We start from the raw sequence: 20,619 nt of genomic DNA on the forward strand, positions 1-20,619 counted from the left end.
CTGCCTTCACTGCTGGGCTTTCCCTCGCTCACCTGCTTTTGCTGCTGGTGTGGAGGTTTCCTGGCAGAGCGGCTCTGTTGCCACTTGGCAGAAGGAACCTGTGGTCTTCCTGGGCAAGCGGCAGCGGCCATCAGGAGGGCTCACAGCTGCCACTGCCACCATGTGGGGAATACAGGCCGCCTTCCACCAGGCCCATCTCCCCAACCCCCATCCCCGCTGCCGCTTCCTCAATGCTGCAAGTCCCCGCCCTGTCCCTGATGCTACAAGTCCCTGCCCATCCATGCCTGCTGCCCATGCAGCCTGCTGATTGGTTTTTACTGTGACGATGTCCCATCCAATTTGCATATTACCCTTTTATTAGTATAGATCAGTGATGGGCAACCTTTTGAGCTTGGTGTGTCAAACTTTGCCAAAAAACTGAGCATAACTCGGGTAGTGTGTCACTTTGAGGAAAAAACATTATTTCACAAATGTTTCATCCTCAGGAGCAGCAAATGTTTCATTCTCGGTATGCGGCCACCTCAGCGGCCGCGTGTCATCAGAAATGGCTACGCGTGTCAGTGCTGAGACGCGTGTCATAGGTTTGCCATCACTGGTATAGATTCTGAATTCTTTATCTGACAAATTGCTTGACTCCATTTCATTTAGTTCCTTTCCTGGCCATTCCTCCTTTTCTTTCATTTTTTTTAAAATTTATCTCCCCACCTTTGCTGCCCCTTTCTTTTTATTTCTACGTATTAGATCAAACTGCTATGGCTCCCAGTGTTGCTGTCTCTTAGATCTCCTGAGCTGGCTGCACTAGGAAAACCTCTTACTTGAATTATCTGTGTTCTCGTGTTGTAGTTGGGTTTTGAATGTTATTGTTCCATTCATGTATAGAGTCCCCTCTTAGGCTGGCGGCCTCTGTGCCTCATCCCCAACCACATCATGCAAGCTGTTGTAGAGGTGTAGTCTCCAGGTGTTTTTTGTCTTTCCTTGCTAAAAGTTTCCTCCTCAAGTGAATCTCAATTCGTAATTCCAGGTGAATATTCTCTAATTTAGTTATATTTCCAGTCTGTCACTGGGAGGAGGTGCATGACAGGTCTGCCTATTTGGCCACTGTGTTCTCTCTCACCTTTAATGTTGAGAGCTATTGATGACTGAATATGGAGAGGAGGGATGGAGGGGTGTTATTTCTTGGAAGGGTAGTCCCCCTTCCATAAAAAGCTCATGTAGCTGTTTCTTTGGGGTTCTTTCTCTCTTGTCTCTTTGCTCCACCAGAACTTGCTTCAGTCTCACTGGGCTTCTGTCTCACTAAAAACCTATCCCAGGATTGTTTTAATTTCTCTTTTTGATAGTTCATTATTAATGTATAAAAATGCCACCAATTTCTGAATATTAATTTTGAATCCTCTACTTTGCTGAATTCATTTATAAGATCTAGAATATTTTTTATGGAGTCTTTAGGTTTTTCTATGTAAAATATCATGTCATCTGCGAATAATGACACTTTCATTTCCTCCTTTCAAATTTGGATGCCTTTTATTTTTTCTGCTTGTCTGATTGGCGTGGCTAGGACTTCCAGTACTATCTATTTATATAAAAGGCTAAGTGTCCATCCTTCCCTCCAACCAGTAGCTATGACACACAATGACCACCAGGGGGCAGATGCTCTGACCGGTAGCTATGACGTGCACTGACTACCAGGGGGCAGATGCTCAACACAGGAGCTGCCATGATGCGTACTGACCATTTAAAAATAAACGGCACCACAAACCTTGTGCCAATAAACCAACACTCAGCTTCCCCCAAGTGGGACACAGACCCTGCCACCACCACAGAGTGACACCCCACCAAATCGCAGCCAATGCTGCCAAGACCCCAAGGTGCAAAATGCAGCCCACAGCCCAACCCTTCCCAGAAACAGTTGCTGTGGGTACTGAGTAGTGACATCACATAGCAACGCCTGGCTGCCTCTCCCTAGCAATTAGCCTCCTTGGAGTTTCTTCAGCCCAGGAACATGACTTGCTTTATAGCCAGGTGGAAACATTTTACTCTTTATGCAAATGTCTGTGAAGCATTTTCCTGAGCTTCATCTCATTTAATCCTCACTAAAGTCCTGGAGTAGGTAGATAGGAGATTAGATAGAATCCTTTTTTTTTTTTTCATTAGCCAAAAAAACCAGAGATTTAGAAAGTTTAGAAACTTGACCCAACTGAAAAGAAGTAAGAAATGGTGAAACTTGAAAATGACTTTTGGTTTTCTCACTGAACATAATATAGTCAAACACTGCTGCAGTTAAATATTTTACCCTTTGTTCTCCCTGCCTGATCTACAATAATAATCTACTTCATGTTGTTGATATTTACTGCTGTGTTGCTGACAATTACCTGAAAGAGAAGTTGGGGTGCTTCACTGGGCTGAAAAAACTTTAGCTAAATCATAAAGCAGGTCTAATTAAACAAGTTTATATATATATATATATATATATATATATATATATATATATATATATATAAAAGGCTAAGTTGACTCACACATGCACGATACATATAAAGTTCTCGCTGGTGCGAATCACACACATGTGTTTCAATTTGTCATTGTTGATTGTGAATTTGTTTGACTTCTGTTATAGAGAAAGGGTGAATAGCAATATTAAAATATTTCTTCTAATTAATTTCCTTTCAATGTGCATGAATCCATGCACCAGGACACTAGTGTTTAATAAGAATGATGAAAGCAGACATCCATGTCTTGTTCCTGATCTTAAGGAAATGCTTTTAGTTTTTGTAAGTACAATGTTGGCTGTAATTTGTCACATATTCTTTATTATAATGAGGTATGATCCCTCTATTCCCACATTGTTGAGAGTTTTTATAATAAATGGGGATTGGATTTTATCAAATTTGTTTTTCTGCATCTCTTGATATGATTATGTGATTTTTATCCTTCATTGTATTTATGTGATGTATTACATTTATTGAATTGCAGATATTGTACCAACCTTGCATCCCTAGAATAAACCCCACTTGATTATGGTGTACAATCTTTTTAATGTATTCCTGGACCTGGTGTGTTAATATATTGTTGGGCATTTTAGCATCTACCTTCATCTGGGATATTTCCCTATAATTTTCTTTTCTTGGAATTTATTTATCTGGTATTGCAATTAGGATAGTGTTGGCATCATAAAAAGATCTTGGAAGTCTGCTCTCCAATTGATTTTTTTGGAATTGTTTGAGAAGAATATGTGTTAGTTCTTATTTTACTGTTTGGTAAAATTCACCTATGAAGCCATCCAGTCCAGGATTTTTGTTTACTGGCCAGTTTTTGTTGTTTGTTTGTTCTTTCTGCTTTAATTTCACTAGTTATAATCTGTCTATTCAAGTTTTCTGATTCTTCCTGATTTACTTTGGAAGACTGTATGTTTCTAAGAATTTGTGCATTTCTCCCAGGTTGTGCAATTTGTTGGCACATAGTTATTCAATATTTTCATTATTATCATAAGGTGTCAGTTGTTACTTTGCCTCTTTCATTTCTGATTTTATTTATGTGGGTGCTCTGTCTATTTTTTGATGAGTCTGGTTAAAGGTTTGTCAATCTTGTTTATCTTTTCAAAGAACCAGTTCTTGGTTTCATTGATTCTTTTAAAAATATGTTTTTATTGATTTCAGAGAGGGAGGAAGAGAGAGAGAGAGAGATAGAAACATCAATAATGAGAGAGAATCATTGATCAGCTGCCTCCTACACAGTCCCTACTGGGGATGGAGTCCGAAACTCTGGCAGGAATCAAACTGCGACATCTTGATTCATAGGTTGAAGCTAAACCACTGAGCAACACTGGCCGGGCTCATTGATCATCTGTATTGTTTTGTTTTGTTTTGTTTTAGTCTTTGTGTCATTTATTTCTTCTCTATTATTTCATTTCTTCTACTTACTCTGAGCTTTTTTGTTGTGATTTTTCTAGTTCCTTTATGTATAAGGTAAAATTGTTGATTTGTTTTCTTCATGCTTCTTAAGGTAGGTCTTTAATGCTATGAATTTCCTTCTCAGGACTTCTTATTCTGTGTCCCATAGAATTTGTGTTGTTGTGTGTTCATTTTCACTTGTCTCCTGTTAAATTTTGATATCTTGCTTGATCTCATTTTAATTTATTCATTGTTTAATTAAATGTTATTTAGACTCCATGTGTTTGAATGTTTTTCTTTTTTTTATTGTAATTGATTTGTATTTTCATATCATTAAGGTCAGAGATGTATGCTATGATTTCAGTATTCTTGAATTTATTGACTTATTTTGTTTCCTAACATGTAGTCTATCTTTGAGAATGTTCCATGTGACTTAAGAAGAATGTATATTCTGTTGTTTTGGGATGAAATGTTCTATAAATATCAATTAAATCCATCTGATCCACTGTGTCATTTAAGGTTGCTGTTGCCTTGTTGATTTTGTGTCTGAAAGATCTATCTATTGATACCAGTCTGGTGTTAACACCCCATACTAATACTGCATTGCTGCCAATCTCTCCCTTAATGTCCACTGAGATTTTTTTTTCATATATTTAGGTGCTCCTCATAAATATTTATGAGGCTTATATCCTCTTGTATTGATCCCTTTAGTATCATGTAATGATCTACTTTGTCTCTTCTTATGGCCTTTTTTTGAAGTCTATTTTGGCAGATATATCTATTGTTACCCCAATTGTTTGTTTTTTCATTTCCATGGAAAATTTTTCTCATCCCTTCACTTTCAGCCTGTGTGTATGTTTTGTTCTGAGGTGGGCCTCTTGTAGACAGCATATATATGGGTCAGGTTTTCTTATCCATCCCCAGCTAACCTGTCTTTTGATTGGAGCATTTAATTCATTTACATTTAAGGTTATTATTGACAGATAATTATTTCTTGCCATTTTATTCTTTATACCTATGTTCCTCTCTCTCTCTCTCTCTCTCTCTCTCTCTCTCTCTCTCTCTCTCTCTCTCTCAGTTTATTATTTTCTTTCTTCTTCTTAAAGCATGTCCTTTAAAATTTCTTGTAATGAACGCTTTTAGCTTTTTGGGGGGCATCTGGAAGCTCTTTATTGTACCTTCAATTTTAAATTATAGCCTTGCTAGGTTGTAGGCCCTTCCTTTTCATCACTTTGAATATTTCATACTAATCCCTTTAGGTTTGAAATATTTCTGTTGAGAAATCAGCTGACAGTTTTAAAGGAGCTCCTATATAGGTAACTAATTGCTTTTCTCTTGCTGCTTTTAAAGATTCTTTGTCTTTTATTTTGGCAATTTAATTATGATGTGTCTTCATGCAGGCCTCTTTGGGTTCATCTTGATTGGGACTCTCTGTACTTCCCAAACTCGTGTTACATTTTCCTTCAGCTGGTTAGGAAAGTTTTCGGCCATTATTTCTTTCAACAGGTTCTCTATCCCTTGCTCACTCTCTTCATCTTTTGGTACTCCTATGATGCAGTTTCTGTTGTGCTTAGGTTGTCCTAGAGGTCCCTTAGACATTCATCACTTTTAAAAAGTTATCTTTTGTTTTGAGGATCTGCTTGTGTGCTCTCTGTTATCTTGTCTTCTAAATCTTCTTCATCTAACCTGCTATTGATTCCATCTACTGTATTATTCATTTCTGAATGGTTTCTTTGTATGAATTGTACGTCATTTTTGATACTTGCTATCTTTTTGTATAAGTTCTCACCAAGATCACTCATGCTTCCTCTATCATTGTTTTAAGTTCTGGATCTGGTATTTTGGTTGCTTCCATTTCATTAATTATTTTTAGGGGATTTTTCTTGTTCTTTGATTTGGTGTATTTGTCTTCCCATTTTGACTCTCTGTGTTAGGAAGGACTGCTATGACTCTCAAACTTGTTATAATGGCTTTATTATGAAGGTGTCTTTTGGGGCTCAGTGTCATAATCTCCCCTTATTTTTGTGCTCCAGGAATGTTTCTTATGGGCTATGTGCACTCTCCTGCTGTAGTTGAGTTTTGAATGCTTTTGGCCCTTTCGTAGCAGGATTTAACCCTTCAAACTGGCTTACTATTAGATAAACCTCAATCACCATGTATGAGTTGCTGTACAGGGGCTGTCTCCCCCCCCCCACCCGCAGGCAAAGTTGTTCCCAGTATGGTCTTTTGCCTACCAGAATCCCCTACTACATTTCTTGCTTGTGTGGCTGTTTGGGTCAAGCTCTGGTATGGTTTGAACCTCAGCACTGGTTGTGTTTGTTTTAGGGTTCAGGTATAGGTCAATATCAGATGTTGTTTATGACCAGTCTTGAGCTATTTGTCAGGATCTACCACTGTTCACTTTGTGGCTGCATCTGCTGGGCTTGGATATGCATGAGAGGGATCAATCTGTATATAACTGTCAGATTCCTTCAGATTAGAGGTGGGGGCAGACCTATAAAAGAGCCAAAGCTCCCTTAGGTCCATCTCCACCTGACAGCTACTCTGCATCCCCCTGATGTTTCCTGGTATTCCTCTATAGCAGTGGTTCTCAACCTTTCTAATGCCACGACCCTTTAATACAGTTCCTCATGTTGTGGTGACCCCCAACCATAAAATTATTTTTGTTGGTACTTCATAACTAATTTTGCTACTGTTAATGATTTGTAATGTAAATATCTGTGTTTAGGTGACCCACAGGTTGAGAACTGCTAGCAGGGTCACCTAAGACCATCAGAAAACACAGATATTTACATTACAATTCATTAACAGTAGCAAAATTAGTTATGAAGTAGCAACGAAAATAATTTTATGGTTGGGGGTCACCACAACATGAAGAACTGTATTAAAGGGCCGCGGCATTAGAAAGGTTGAGAACCACTGCTCTATAGCCTTCTGAAGAAAGACTGTACAGCGGGCCTAGGCTGGCTGTGATCCAAAGACCCTTCCACAGGTTGCAAACTCAGTAGAGTGGGGCAACTGGGGTCAGGAGGACAGGATTAGTGGATCTCCTACTTGGAGTTACATGGTCAGGCATTCAATGAGGGGAAAGTGGCCCTTACTTCAGAGCCAAACCACTCAGTCTCTGATAGTCTCCAAATCTAGTACCGTCAGAAGGGGTGCACTACAGGTTCAGGTTGGCTGAAGCCAGCATTCCCCTCTGCAAGAGCAAGTTCAGTCAGTCATAGCCACTGGGCCCATGGGGACAGATCAAAATAGTTTCCTATTGTGGTTGATGCTGGCCCAACCCCCAGGATAGGCTAAGCACTATGTCCCAGTACCAGACAATAGTCTGAGGATCTCCCACTTTGAATGTCCCAGCTTTAAGTCACTCTCCCTCCCCTATGTGGAACTGAGCCCAGCAGAGCAGGGTGTCCTGGACTTATCAGGGTGGATTCAAACAATTTCTCATGGAGGTGGTGCTTGCAAGCTTGTAAGAGGGGGACAGGCATTTCTTCCCCTTCCAGGGATAGTGAAGGCTGAGCTCACAGTGGAGATAAGAATTGCCCTCCCACCATAATGTAGCCATCACCCATCTGTCTGTTTCCTGGAAAAAGGCTTCCCAGGAGACACTGTCCAAAAGTCCCAGTTCTCCATGGCACTCTGGTCCCCCTGAATGGCTTAGCTCAGCAGGACAGGGCCAGCAAAGTGATTCATCTAACTGAGTCTCGACTAAGAGCCTATCCCCAAAAATAAGGCCCCCATAGTCACTGATAGGTGCAGCTAGCAGACTCTACTATAGGCCCTCAGCATGGCAAAGTGGCCTCATCAGCAGTCAGGGACTGGCAGTGTACTATGCAGTCTGGTGCTATAACAATAGGAGTGCTCGTCTCTGGGAAGGTGATGTCTGGATCTCCCAGGTGGACTGAATCCCCACTGATTTTTACCACCACATGCTATGTGGACTCCTTTTCCCATCCCTGTGTGGGGTGGAGATCCCATGCTCCTGGGGAAAGGAAGTTTTGCAGCTGTGATATCCTTCTGGCTTCTCAGCCACTGCACATGGGTTCAGGGGCTAGCCAGTCTTTATAGGGCTTCTTTTGTAAATCGTTGGTTATAATATTATTTCAGCTAGCCTTCAGTTGGTTATTGAAGTTGATTGCTCTATTATTTACCTGTAAAACCAGTTTGGGGCCAGGAGCAGGTAGGTGTAGCTTCCACCTACTCTGTAGCCATCTTGGAATCTTCTCAGCTGGTATTCTGATAATGATTGCATTAAATCTGTAGATCAGTGTGGGGAATATTATTCACTTAATAATGTTAAGACTTCCTGTCCAAAGGATGTTTTCCCACTTATTTTGATCTTCTTTAATATCTTTCAATAATGTTTTTTAGTTTTCAGAACATAAATCTTGCACTTGTTTTGTTAAATTTAATCCTAAGTATATTTTGATACTATTGTAAGTGGAATTGTTTTCTTAATTTCCTTTTTTTTCCATTTAAAGTGTATATAAATACAATTGATTTTTGTATATTGATGCTTTATCCTGCAGCCTTGCTGAACTCATTTATTAGTTCTATTAATTTTTTAGTAGATTTCTTAGGATTTTTTTTATATACAAAAGCATATCATTTGTGAATAGAGATAATTTTATTTCTTCATTTCCAATCTGGATGAATTTTATTTCATTCTCTTGCCAAACCATCCTGGCTAGAAATTCCAGTACAATCCTATATAATAAAAGAGTAATATGCAAATTGACCCTAATGGTGGAATGACCGGAACTACCAGTCACTCTGATGCGCACTGACCACCAGGGGGCAGATGTTCAACACAGGAGCTGCCCGCTGGTTGTCAGTGTGCTCCCACAAGGGGAGCTTGGCTCAGCCACAAGCCAGGCTGATGGCTGTGAGCGCAGCAGTGGTGGCAGGAGCCTCTCTTGCCTCCTTGGCAGTGCTAAGGATGTCTGACTAACAGCTCCCGGGCTGCCAGAGGGATATCTGACTGCCATCTTAGGCCCGTTCCCCCAGAGAGTGGGCCTAAGCTGGCAGGTGGACATCCCCTGAGGGCTCCCAGACTGCAAGAGGGCACAGGCTTGGCTGAGGGACCCCCCTGAGTGCACGAATTTTTGTGTACTGGGTCTCTAGTGTTAAATAAAAGTGGCTATAACAGACATCCTTGCTTTGTCACTACTCTTAGGGGGAAAGCATGTAGTCTTTCTTTATTCAGTATGATGTTAGTTGTGGTATTTTCATATATCCCTTATATTAGGTTAAGAAAGTTCCCTTCTATTCTTAGTTTGATAAATTGTTTTATCATTAACAAATACGCTGGTTGTCAAAAGTTTTTTTTCTGCATCTATTTAGAAGATATGAGAATTTATATTTTATTCTATTGGCATGATGTATTTCATTAATTGATTTTCAAATGTTAAGAAAACTTGCATTTCTGAGATAAATCTCATTTGTTCAAGGTATATAATTCTTTTTATATGATGCTGAATTTGGTTTGCTAGTACTTTGTTGAGGAATTTTATATCCATACTCATAATAAATACTGGTTTATAGTTTTCTTTTCTTGTGATGTGTTTGTCTGGGTTTGATATCTGGCCTCATAAAATGAGTTGGGAAGTATTCCCTCCTCTTATATTTTTGAAATATTTTATAAATAATTGTTATCAATTATTCATTAAATGTTACATAGTATTCAGTGTTGAAACCATTTGGGTCTCAGCTTTTTTGTGTGGGAAGGTTTTGTAATATTAATTCAATCTCTTCACTTTTTTTTAAATTAATTTATTTTTTTATTGAGGTATTATATGTGTACATATCTTACCATTCCCCCCCACCCCACACCCATACATGCCCTCACCCCCAGAGTTTTGCGTCCATTGTTTATGCTTATATGCATGCATACAAGTCCTTCCTTTGATTTATCTCCCCGACCTCTCCCTAACTTTCCCCCAGTAATTTGAAAGTCTGTTTGTTGCTTTACTGTCTCTGTATCTATCTTTTTGTTCATCAGTTTATAATGTTCTTTATTATCCATAAATGAGTGAGATCATGTGGTATTTTTCTTTCATTGACTGGCTTACTTCACTTAGTATAATATTCTCCAATTCCATCCAGGTTGCTGCAAATGATGAGAATTCCTTCTTTTTTATGGCAGCATAGTATTCCATTGTGTAGATGTACCACAGTTTTCTGATCCAGTCATCTGCTGACGGGCACCTAGGCTGTTTCCAAATCTTAGCTATTGTAAATTGTGCTGCTATGAACATAGGGGTGCATATATCCTTTCTGATTGGTGTTTCTAGTTTCTTCGGATATATTCCCAGGAGTGGGATTACTGGGTCAAATGGGAGTTCCATTTTCAGTTTTTTGAGGAAACTCCATACTGTTCTCCACAGTGGCTGCACCAGTCTGCAATCCCACCAGCAGTGCACGAGGGTTCCTTTTTCTCCGCATCCTCGCCAACACTTGTCGTTTGTTGATTTGTTGATGATAGCCATTCTGACAGGTGTGAGATGGTACCTCATTGTTGTTTTGATTTGCATCCCTCGGATAATAAGTGACTTTGAGCATGTTTTCATGTGTCTCTTGGCCTTCCTTCTGTCTTCTTTTGAAAATATTCTGTTTAGGTCCGTTGCCCATTTTTTAATTGGATCATTTATCTTCCTTTTATTAAGTTGCATAAGTTGCCTGTAGATGTTGGAGATTAAACCTTTATCAGGGATGGCATTTGCAAATATGTTCTCCCATGCAGTGGGCTTTCTTGCTGTTTTGTTGATGGTTTCTTTTGCTGTAAAAAAACTTTTTATTTTGATGTAGTCCCATTTGTTAATTTTCTCTTTAGCTTCCATTGCCCTAGGGGCAGTGTCAGCGAAGAAGTTCTTTTGGCACATGTCTGAGATTTTGTTGCCTGTGGATTCCTCTAGTATTTTTATGGTTTCCCGTCTTATGTTTAAGTCCTGTATCCATTTTGAGTTTATTTTAGTGTATGGTGTAAGTTGGTGATCTAGTTTCATTTTTTTTGCATGTGTGTGTCCAATTTTCCCAACACCATTTATTGAAGAGACTGTCTTGACTCCATTGTATGTTCATGCCTCCTTTGTCAAATATTAATTGAGCATAGTGGTTTGGGTCGATATCTGGATTCTCTATTCTGTTCCATTGATCTATATGTTTGTTCTTGTGCCAGTACCAGGCTGTTTTGAGAACAGTGGCTTTGTAATACAGCTTGAAATCTGGTATTGAGATCCCTCCTACTTTATTCTTCTTTCTCAGGATTGCTGCAGCTATTCGGGGTCTTTTTTTATTCCAGATGAATTTTTGGAGAGTTCTTTCTAGGTCTGTGAAATATGCTGTTGGTATTTTGATAGGGAGTGCATTGAATCTGTAGATTGCTTTGGGTACTATGGACATTTTAATGATGTTGATTCTACCAATCCATGAACATGGTATGTTCTTCCATCTGTTTACGTCTTCCTCTATCTCTTTTTTCAGTGTCCTGTAGTTTTCCGCGTATAGGTCTTTTACCTCCTTAGTTAAGTTTATTCCTAGGTATCTTAATTTTTTTGGTGCGATGGTAAATGGGATTGCTTTTTTAGTCTCTCTTTCTGTAAGTTCACTATTGGTGTATAGAAATGCCATAGATTTCTTGACATTAATTTTGTATCCCGCTACATTGCCGAATTCATTTATTAATTCTATTAGTTTTTTGATGGAATCTTTTGGGTTTTTTATGTACAATATCATGCCATCTGCAAATAAGGACAGCTTCACTTCTTCTTTTCCAATTTGGATGCCTCTTATTTCTTCTTCTTGCCTAATTGCGATAGCTAATACTTCCAGTACTATGTCAAAAAGGAGTGGTGAGAGTGGGCATCCCTGTCTCGTTCCTGTTCTTAGAGGAAATGGTTTTAGTTTTTGCCCATTGAGTAGGATGTTTGCTGTGGGTTTATCATATATAGCTTTTATTATGTTGATGTATGATCCTTCTATTCCCACCTTGTTGAGACTTTTTATCAAGAAAGGGTGTTGGATTTTGTCAAATGCTTTTTCTGCATCTATTGATATGACTATGTGATTTTTATCTCTCAATTTGTTTATGTGATGTATCACATTTATTGATTTGCGGATATTGTACCATCCTTGCATTCCTGGGATAAATCCTACTTGGTCATGATGTATGATCTTTCTGATGTATTGCTGGAGCCGATTTGCTAGGATTTTGTTGAGGATTTTGGCATCTATGTTCATGAGGGATATTGGTCTGTAATTCTCTTTCATTGTGTTGTCTTTATCTGGTTTTGGTATTAGGGTGATGCTGGCTTCATAGAAGGAGCCTGGAAGTGTTCCTTCCTCTTGAATTTTTTGGAATAGTCTGAGGAGGATAGGTTTTAGTTCTTCCTTGAAAGTTTGGTAAAACTCTCCTGTGAAGCCGTCTGGCCCCGGGCTTTTGTTTGCTGGAAGCTTTTTGATGACTGCTTCAATTTCTTCCATAGTTACTGGCCTGTTGAGCTGTTTAGATTCTTCTTGATTGAGTTTTGGAAGGTTGTATTTGTCTAGGAATATGTCCATTTCCTCCAGGTTGTCCAGTTAGTTGGAATAGAGTTGTTCGTAGTATTTTGTAACAATCCTTTGTATTTCGTCGGGGTCTGTTGTTATTTCACCTCTTTCATTTCTGATTTTGTTTATTTGGGTGCTCTCTCTTTGCTTCTTGGTGAGCCTGGCTAGAGGTTCATCAATCTTGTTTATCCTTTCAAAGAACCAGCTCTTGGTTTTGTTGATCTTTTCTATTGTTTTTTTAGTCTCAATGTCATTTATCTCCGCTCTGATCTTTATTATTTCTTTCCTTCTACTTACACTGGGCTTTTCTTGTTGCTCTCTCTCTGACTCTTTGAGTTTTTGGGTTAGGTAATTTATTACCATTGTTTCTTGTTTTTTGCAGTAGGCTTGTAGAGCTATGAACTTCCCTCTCAGGACTGCTTTCGCTGTGTCCCATATATTTTCGATTACTGTGTTTTCGTTGTCGTTTGTTGCCATGATGTTTTTTATTTCTTCCTTGATGTCTTTGGTAACCCAGTCATTGTTTAATAGCATGCTGCTTAGTCTCCATGTGTTTGATTTCTTTGGGTTGTTTTTATTGTAGTTGATTTCCAGTTTTATGCCACTGTGATCTGAGAAGATACTTGATATGATTTCTATCTTCTTGAATTTGGAGAGACTTTGCCTATGTTCTAACATATGGTCTATCTTAGAAAATGACCCATTTGCACTTGAGAAGATTGTATATTCTGTGGCTTTGGGGTGAAATGTTCTGAAGATGTCGATTAATTCCATCTGGTCTAGTGAGTCATTTAGGATTGATGTTTCTGTGCTGATTTTTTGTTTAGAGGATTTGTCCAATGGTGATAGTGGGGTATTGAAGTCTCCTACTATGATTGTATTGCTGTCAATCTCTCCTTTGATATCTTCCAGGAGTTTTTTAATGTATCTTGGTGCTCCTGTATTGGGTGCATATATGTTTACCAGAGTAATTTCTTCTTGTTGGATTTCTCCCTTTAGTATTATGAAGTGGCCTTCATTATCTCTTGTAATGTCCTTCACTTTGAGATCTAATATGTCAGATATAAGTATTGCTACCCCAGGTTTTTTTTCATTTCCATTCGCCTGGAAAACCTTTTTCCATCCCTTTACTCTCAGTCTGTATGCGTCCTTTTTTTTTTAGGTGGGTTTCCTGTAGACAGCAGATATATGGGTTTTGTTTTCTTATCCAATCTGTTACCCTGTGTCTTTTGATTGGTACATTCAATCCATTTACATTTAAAGTTATTATTGATAGGCACTTATTTGTCGCCATTTTTATTCTATACCCCTGTGTTCCTTCTTTGCTTCCTATTTCTTTCTTTCTTTTTTATTTTTTACAACAGACCCTTTAGCATTTCTTTCATTGCTGGTTTGGTGGTGATAAACTCCCTTAGCCCTTTTTTGTCTGTGAAGCTCCTGATTTCACCTTCAATTTTGATTGATAGCCTTGCTGGGTACAGTATTCTTGGATTGAGACCCTTCCTTTCCATGACTTTGTATATTTCATTCAATTCCCTTCTGGCCTGATGAGTTTCTGTTGAGAAATCAGTTGCTAGTCTGATGGGGGTTCCTTTGTATGTAACTGTCTGTCTCTCTCTGGCCACTTTTAAGAATCTTACTTTTTCGTTGGTGTTTGCCAACTTAATTATAATGTGCCTTGGTGTAGGTCTTTTGGGGTTCATTTTGCTTGGAACTCTGTGAGCTTCTTGGATTTGTGTGGGTTTTTCTTCCCTATATCAGGGAAGTTTTCTGTTATTATTTCTTCAAACAGGTTTTCTATTCCTTGTTCCGTTTCCTTTCCTTCTGGTACCCCTATTATCCTGATGTTGTTTTGTTTTGTGTTGTCCCGAAGTTCCCTTAGGCTCTCCTCATGCTTTCTAATTTTTGTTTCTAGAAGCTGTTGTAATTGGGTATTTTTTTCCATCTTGTCTTCTAGCTCACTTATGCGGTCCTCTGCTTCTTCTAGTCTACTCTTGATGCTTTCTATTGAGTTCTTTACAGCAGTGATGTCATTTTTCATTTCTTCTTGGTTCTTCTTCATTTCTTCTTGGTTTTTACTCATATTGCCGAATTTGTCTTCCATCCTTTTCAGCCACCTTATGACCATTTCTCTGAATTCTTTCTCTGATAGGTTGTTTGCCTCTAATTCATTTACTTCCTTTTCTGGTGATGCCTGCTTCTCTTTCCTATGGGGGCTGTTTCTTTGTCTCCCCATGGTCTCTCTTCTCCGGATTTCTGGTTATATAGTTCTCTCTCTCCGGCGTTGATTTAAAGGTACAAAATACAACACAACCAGGCACAACACACAAGGCACTGAACAGAATTGTATTCACGATATTAATAACCTCCAATAAAGGTAACCACCAGAGAAAGACAAATTAGGGTATAGGAGTGGAAGAGGGAGAGTAAAAAGAAAGAACAACAAAAAAAAAAGAGTGTGAATCTGAACTTGGGAAAAGAGCAGAAAAAAAGGAAAAGAAAAAAAAAGTAAGAGAGACAAGAACAATACTAAGAGAGAAAAGGGGAACAAACTATATATATGGGGAGTAGACTCCACTAGAACAACCACTAATCACAGCAAATTCCAGCAACACGAGCCTGGAGATTAATACAAACTGCAACACCAACTAATATCAAGTGAGGCAAGGGAAAACAAATGTAAAAAACAAACAAAAACAAAGCAAACAAAAGAACCAACCAAACAAACAAAAAGAATAATCAAAACAATCCCATAAAAAAGCATAAAAATTCAATTTAATCAACATTCAAGCAAACAACAACAAAGGCCAGAAAGAAAAATACTTTTTTTTTTTTTTGTAGCGTAGAGAGAGGTATGTATGTATTTGGAGCAGGGGGTTGGGAATTAGATATATAAGTAGGGTAAAATTTTAGCAGAGGGTAAACTGAAAAAGTAGGGAAAATCTATAGCCAGAAAGGGTTAAGAAAAACAGGAGACCAAAAGGGGAAAGGTTAGGAGGAGAGTGATGGCAAAACATTAGCGTTGAGATAGGGTAAGGGAAAGATGCAAATAGAATGTAGGACACTAATCCCAAAATACAAGAAAGGGAAAATCAAATGACATTTAAAGAAAAAGAAAAAAAAAAGTAAAATAATAGTAATAATAATGCTGATTGAAAATAAAAATGTAATAAGTAAAAAGGTGAAAATCGAGTGAGGAAAAAGAAAAAAATTTAGTTTCTTAGGTAAAAGATGCAAAAAATGAAAATTAAAAAATTAGAATAAAAAATGAAAAAAAATGAAAAAAGAATTAAAAATTAAAAAATAGGAAGACTAAAATGTGCAGTAGCGGCTGTCATTCACTTCCTCTATTATTCTGTTTGGTATGCCTGTTTCCCAGACTGGGCGGTATTTCAGTTCAGCTTTTTTCCACTGCTTCTCAGTGTTGTAAGCCAGTCCTGCTTTTTGAGCGGCCGTGTCTTAATTTCTCGTATTTATTTTTGATTACACCAGAGACAATTAGCGTTTCAGCCCCTGGGTGGCAGTGTTTCTGAATTGACTTCCGGGCCTCTCTAGCTTATTTTTTTTCCCCTCTATGGCACTCACTACCTGTTTGTGGAGCTGCCTCTCCGATGGTCACACCCAGCTCTGTTCCCAGGTTCCGAAAAAACAACTTCCCCCTGCAGTCTTTCAGGGTTTTTCCACCTGGGTGTTCCTATTTATTGGGCTTAGTAATCAGAGTCGGAAAGAGCCCAAGTGTGCGGACAGTGGGTCTGTGCGCCAGACTAAGGAGCCCGCACTCCTTTGAAAATTCTTAGTCTGATCCTCCTCGTCAGATTAAAATGAGTTGCTTTTAAGATGTCACTTCTGTTAGCAGCTCAGAGGACCCCCTTCCACATTCACGGATCATGGCAGCTCCAACTGCTGCCGATTTTTCTAGGCACAGACCTCCCGGTTCCTGCTGGTCTTGCGGCTCGCGCGCTTCCCTCCCACCGCGGGGATTAGAAACCACACCTTATTTCAGGCGAAATCTGACCTTTCCGTGGTGCAGTGAAGGGTTCCTTTGAATCCGAATGTTTGCGCCAATAGGGGACCGGTGTTCTGGTGCTCGCAGCTGTTCAGTGTTTGCAGTTGTTGCGGAAAGTCAGGTTTCCAATACAATCCTCTTTTCCTTGCAAGATGGCCAGGCGCCCAGTGAGCCCGCAGCTCCGGGAGGGGACCCAGCCCCTGTGGGTGCTGCACGGTCAGGGAAACCCTGGCCAGCACTCCCCCGCCTTCTTCTGGAGTTTAGCTGTCCCTTGGCTTGCCAACATGCACTACCCCTGGGAACCTATGTTGCTCCTACTCTCCGCCCCAGGACCAGACTGCAAACACGACTCTATTCCGTCGCCATTTTTTCCTCTCTCTCTCTTCACTTATTTTAGGTTTAGTCAAATTGGTATTTCTACTTGAGACAGCTCCAGTTGTTTGTCCCTCTTTAGAAATTTGTGCATTCATCTACGTTATCTAATTTGTTGGCTTAAAATCATCTATAGTAGTCTTTTATAATCCTTTTCATTTCTATAAGGCTGGTAGTAATGTCCCTTCTTTTATTTCTGATTCTAGTAATTTGAGTCTTCTCTATTTTTATCTTGGCAACTCTAGCTAAAGGATTTTCCATTTTGTTTATCTTTTCAAAGAACCAGCTTTTGGTTCCATTGATTTTTTGCATTGCTTTTTTATTATCTATGTCATTAATTTCCATTCTAATCTTCATTATTTCCTTTCCATTGCTTGCTTTAGCTTCAGTTTGTTATTTTTACTGTGCCTTAAGGTATAAGGTTAGGTTATTGAATTGAGATATTTCTTCTTTCTTAGTAGCCCCCGTATTTTTGGGGTATATGTTCCAAGACCCCTAGTGGATGCCTGAAACCACAGATAGTACTGAACCATGTGTGTGTATATATATATTCCTATATAATAAAGAGGTAATATGCAAATTGACCATCACACTCTCACAAGATGGCTGGCTATGACCAGTCCAGCAGGGGGGTTAGTGAGGGATGACCAAACGACTGAACAAGCAGACTGTGTGGGGTGACCAGGCCGGCAGGGGGGTTAGTGAGGGATGACCAAATGACTGATCAAGAAGGCTGTGGTGGGGCCACGAGGGGCAACCAGGCCAGCAAGGGGGACAGTTGGGGGCAACCAGGCCAGCAGAGGGGGGCAGTTGTGGGCGACCTGGCTTGCGGGGAGGGGGCAGTTAGGGGTGATCAGGCTAGCATGCAGAGGCAGTGTGGGGCGATGAAGACAGCAGGAGAGCAGTTAGGGGCAACCAAGCAGGCAGGCAGGTGAGTGATTAGGAGCCAGCGGTCCAGGATTTTGAGAGGGATGTCTGACTGCTGGTTTAGGCCTGATCCCCAGGACATCTCCTGAGGTGTCCCGGATTGGAAAGGGTGCAGGCTGGGCTGAGGGGACCCCCACGCATGCACGAATTTCATGCACCAGGCCTCTAGTGCACGAATTTCATGCACGAATTTCATGCAACGGGCCTCTCTCTATCTATATACTAGAGGCCTGGTGCACAAAATTCGTGCACGGAGGGGGTTTGTCCCTCAGCCCAGCCTGTACCCTCTCCAATCTGGGACCCCTGGAGAGATGTCTGACTGCCCATTTAGGCCCAATCCCCACCGGGATCGGGCCTAAATGGGCAGTCGGACATCCCTCTCACAATCCAGGACTGCTGGCTCCCAACTGCTTGCCTGCCTGCCTTCCTGATTGCCCCTAACCGCTTCTGCCTGCCAGCCTGATCACCCCCTAACCACTCCGCTGCCAGCCTGTTTGCCCCCAACTTCCCTCCTCTGCTGGCCTGGTCACCCCTAACTGCCCTCTCCTGCAGGGTTGATCACCTCCAACTGCCCTACCTTGCAGGCCTGGTCTCTCTCAACTGCCCTCCCTTGCAGGCCTGGTCCTTCTCAACTGCCCTCCCTTGCAGGCCGGGTGCCTCCCAACTGCCCTCTCCTGCTGGCCATCTTGTGTTCACATGGGGGCAGGATCTTTGACTACATGGGGCAGCTATATTTTGTGCTGCAGTGATGATCAATCTGCATATTACTCTTTTATTAGATAGGATAGAGGCCTGGTACAGGGGTGGGGGCCAGCTGGTTTGCCCTGAAGGGTGTCCCTGATCAGGGTGGGGTTCCCTTGAGGTGTGGGGCGGCCTGAGCAAGGGGCCTGTGGTGGTTTGCAGGCCAGCCACGCCCCCTGGCAACCCAAGCGGAGGCCCTGGTATGTGGAATTTATTTTCCTTCTACAATTGAAACTTTGTAGCCTGGAGCGGAGCCAAGCCTGGCACTCCCTCCGTGGCGGCAGCTATTTCTGTTGGGGTTATAATTGAAACTTTGTTGCCTTAAGTGGGTGGACCCGGCCAGGGTGTGCGGAAAGCTTTGCTTCCCCTGTTGCCAGTGGCAACCCTGGCCTGCTCTCTCAAGCTCCATTCTGCCGCCATTTCTGTTTGAATTTGTTTACCTTCTATAATTGAAACTTTGTAGCTTGAGTGGAGGCTTAGGCCTGCAACGGCTCGCGAAAAGCTTGTTTCCCTCTGTTGCCTGGGAAACCTTGATCTCTGTGGCTGTAACCATCTTGGGTGGGTTCATTTGCATACTCGCTCTGATGGGATGGTGGGTGTGGCTTGTGGGCGTGGCTTGTGGTGTGTCGGAGGTATGGTCAATTTGCATATTTGTCTATTATTAGGTAGGATATATACATATATATACATATATATATGAAAACGTTTTATTTATAAATTGTGCAAGTAAGAAATTAAAAACAATAAATTAGAACAGTTATATTGTATTAAAACAATGTGACTGTGGTGTTATTACGTAAAATAATGGTTACTTGAACACAAGTACTGTGATACTGTGATAGTTAATCTGATAATCAAGACTGCTTCTAAGTGACTAATGGCCAGATAGCTTATACATCATGGATATATTGGACAAAGGGATGATTCATGCTTCCTTGCAAATAACATTGGTTTATTTGGGTTGGACTGAATGGGACAGCATGAGATTTTATCATGCTAGTCAGAATGGTGTGCAATTTAAAACTTATGAATTGTTTACTTCTGGAATTTTCTATTTAATACTAGTAGCCCATTTGCAGGAAGAATCCTGCAAGTGGCCGCTGCGGCTGTGTGCTCTGCCGCTGCAGCCACCTTTGCAGCTGTTGTGCCTGCACCTGCGGGCCGCTGCCGCCTGCCCCGCTCCGCAAGGCCCCGCCCCGCCCCACCCCACCCAGGCTTTCCCTCTGGCAGCCACCTTACTTTCTGCTTTTCCTCCCTCTTCCTTCTAAGTTGTCTTCAGTCTTCACTCCTCCCTCCCTCAGTGTATGCAAATTAACCACCATCTTTGTTGGGTGATTTGCATATGCACCCTGATTGGCTGGTGGGCGTGGCTTTGGCTGGTGGGTGTGAGTTGGGTGTAGCGAAGGTGCGGTCAATTTGCATATTACTATTTTATTAGGTAGGATTTTCATACTATGATTGACCGTGGGTAATTGAAACTGTGAAAAGTGAAGCAGTAGATAAAGTGGGACTGCTATATAGGCATTTATAGGCTGATATAAATTTCCATCTAAAGACTGAATCCTTTAAGTTTTGATATATTATATCTTCATTTTCATTTATCTCAAAATATTTTCTTATTTCTTTTTTGGCCCATTGTTTATTTAGGTATGTAGTTTAATTGCTACATGTTTTTGAATTGCCCACATGTTTAACAGCTGGCTGATTGCTGAATTGTTTTTAACAATATTCTGGGGCATAAATTGCTCTACAAACTAGTCCAGTCAAACTGTGACTCCTTTGAAGAAATGGTTTCTAGGGGTGTTTTATATTTTTTTCTAACCCCAGAGGGCTCCTCTCAGCTATATTATTCCCCAGCTGTCTTCTGTATACTAGCTGGTTTACAGTTTAGCCTATATTTTGAATCTCCTACAAATATCTTTCACTACAACCTCCACTGCTCTTGAGAGTACCCTCAATTTTAAACTTTTCCAAGCTTCCTTGCAAAGGACATTGGTTTATTTGGGAAGATATTTGGATCTCTCTGTTTATGGCCTGCCTCTCTCCCTAGCAAAATCTTTGAGACAAGGCTCTAGAGCTGGGAGTGGGGACAATGGCAAGCTTCTGTCTGAGTGACACCTCTAAGGACATGAGCAC

Source organism: Cnephaeus nilssonii, assembly GCF_951640355.1.
Source record: "Cnephaeus nilssonii genome assembly, chromosome: X".
NCBI lineage: Eukaryota > Metazoa > Chordata > Mammalia > Chiroptera > Vespertilionidae > Cnephaeus > Cnephaeus nilssonii.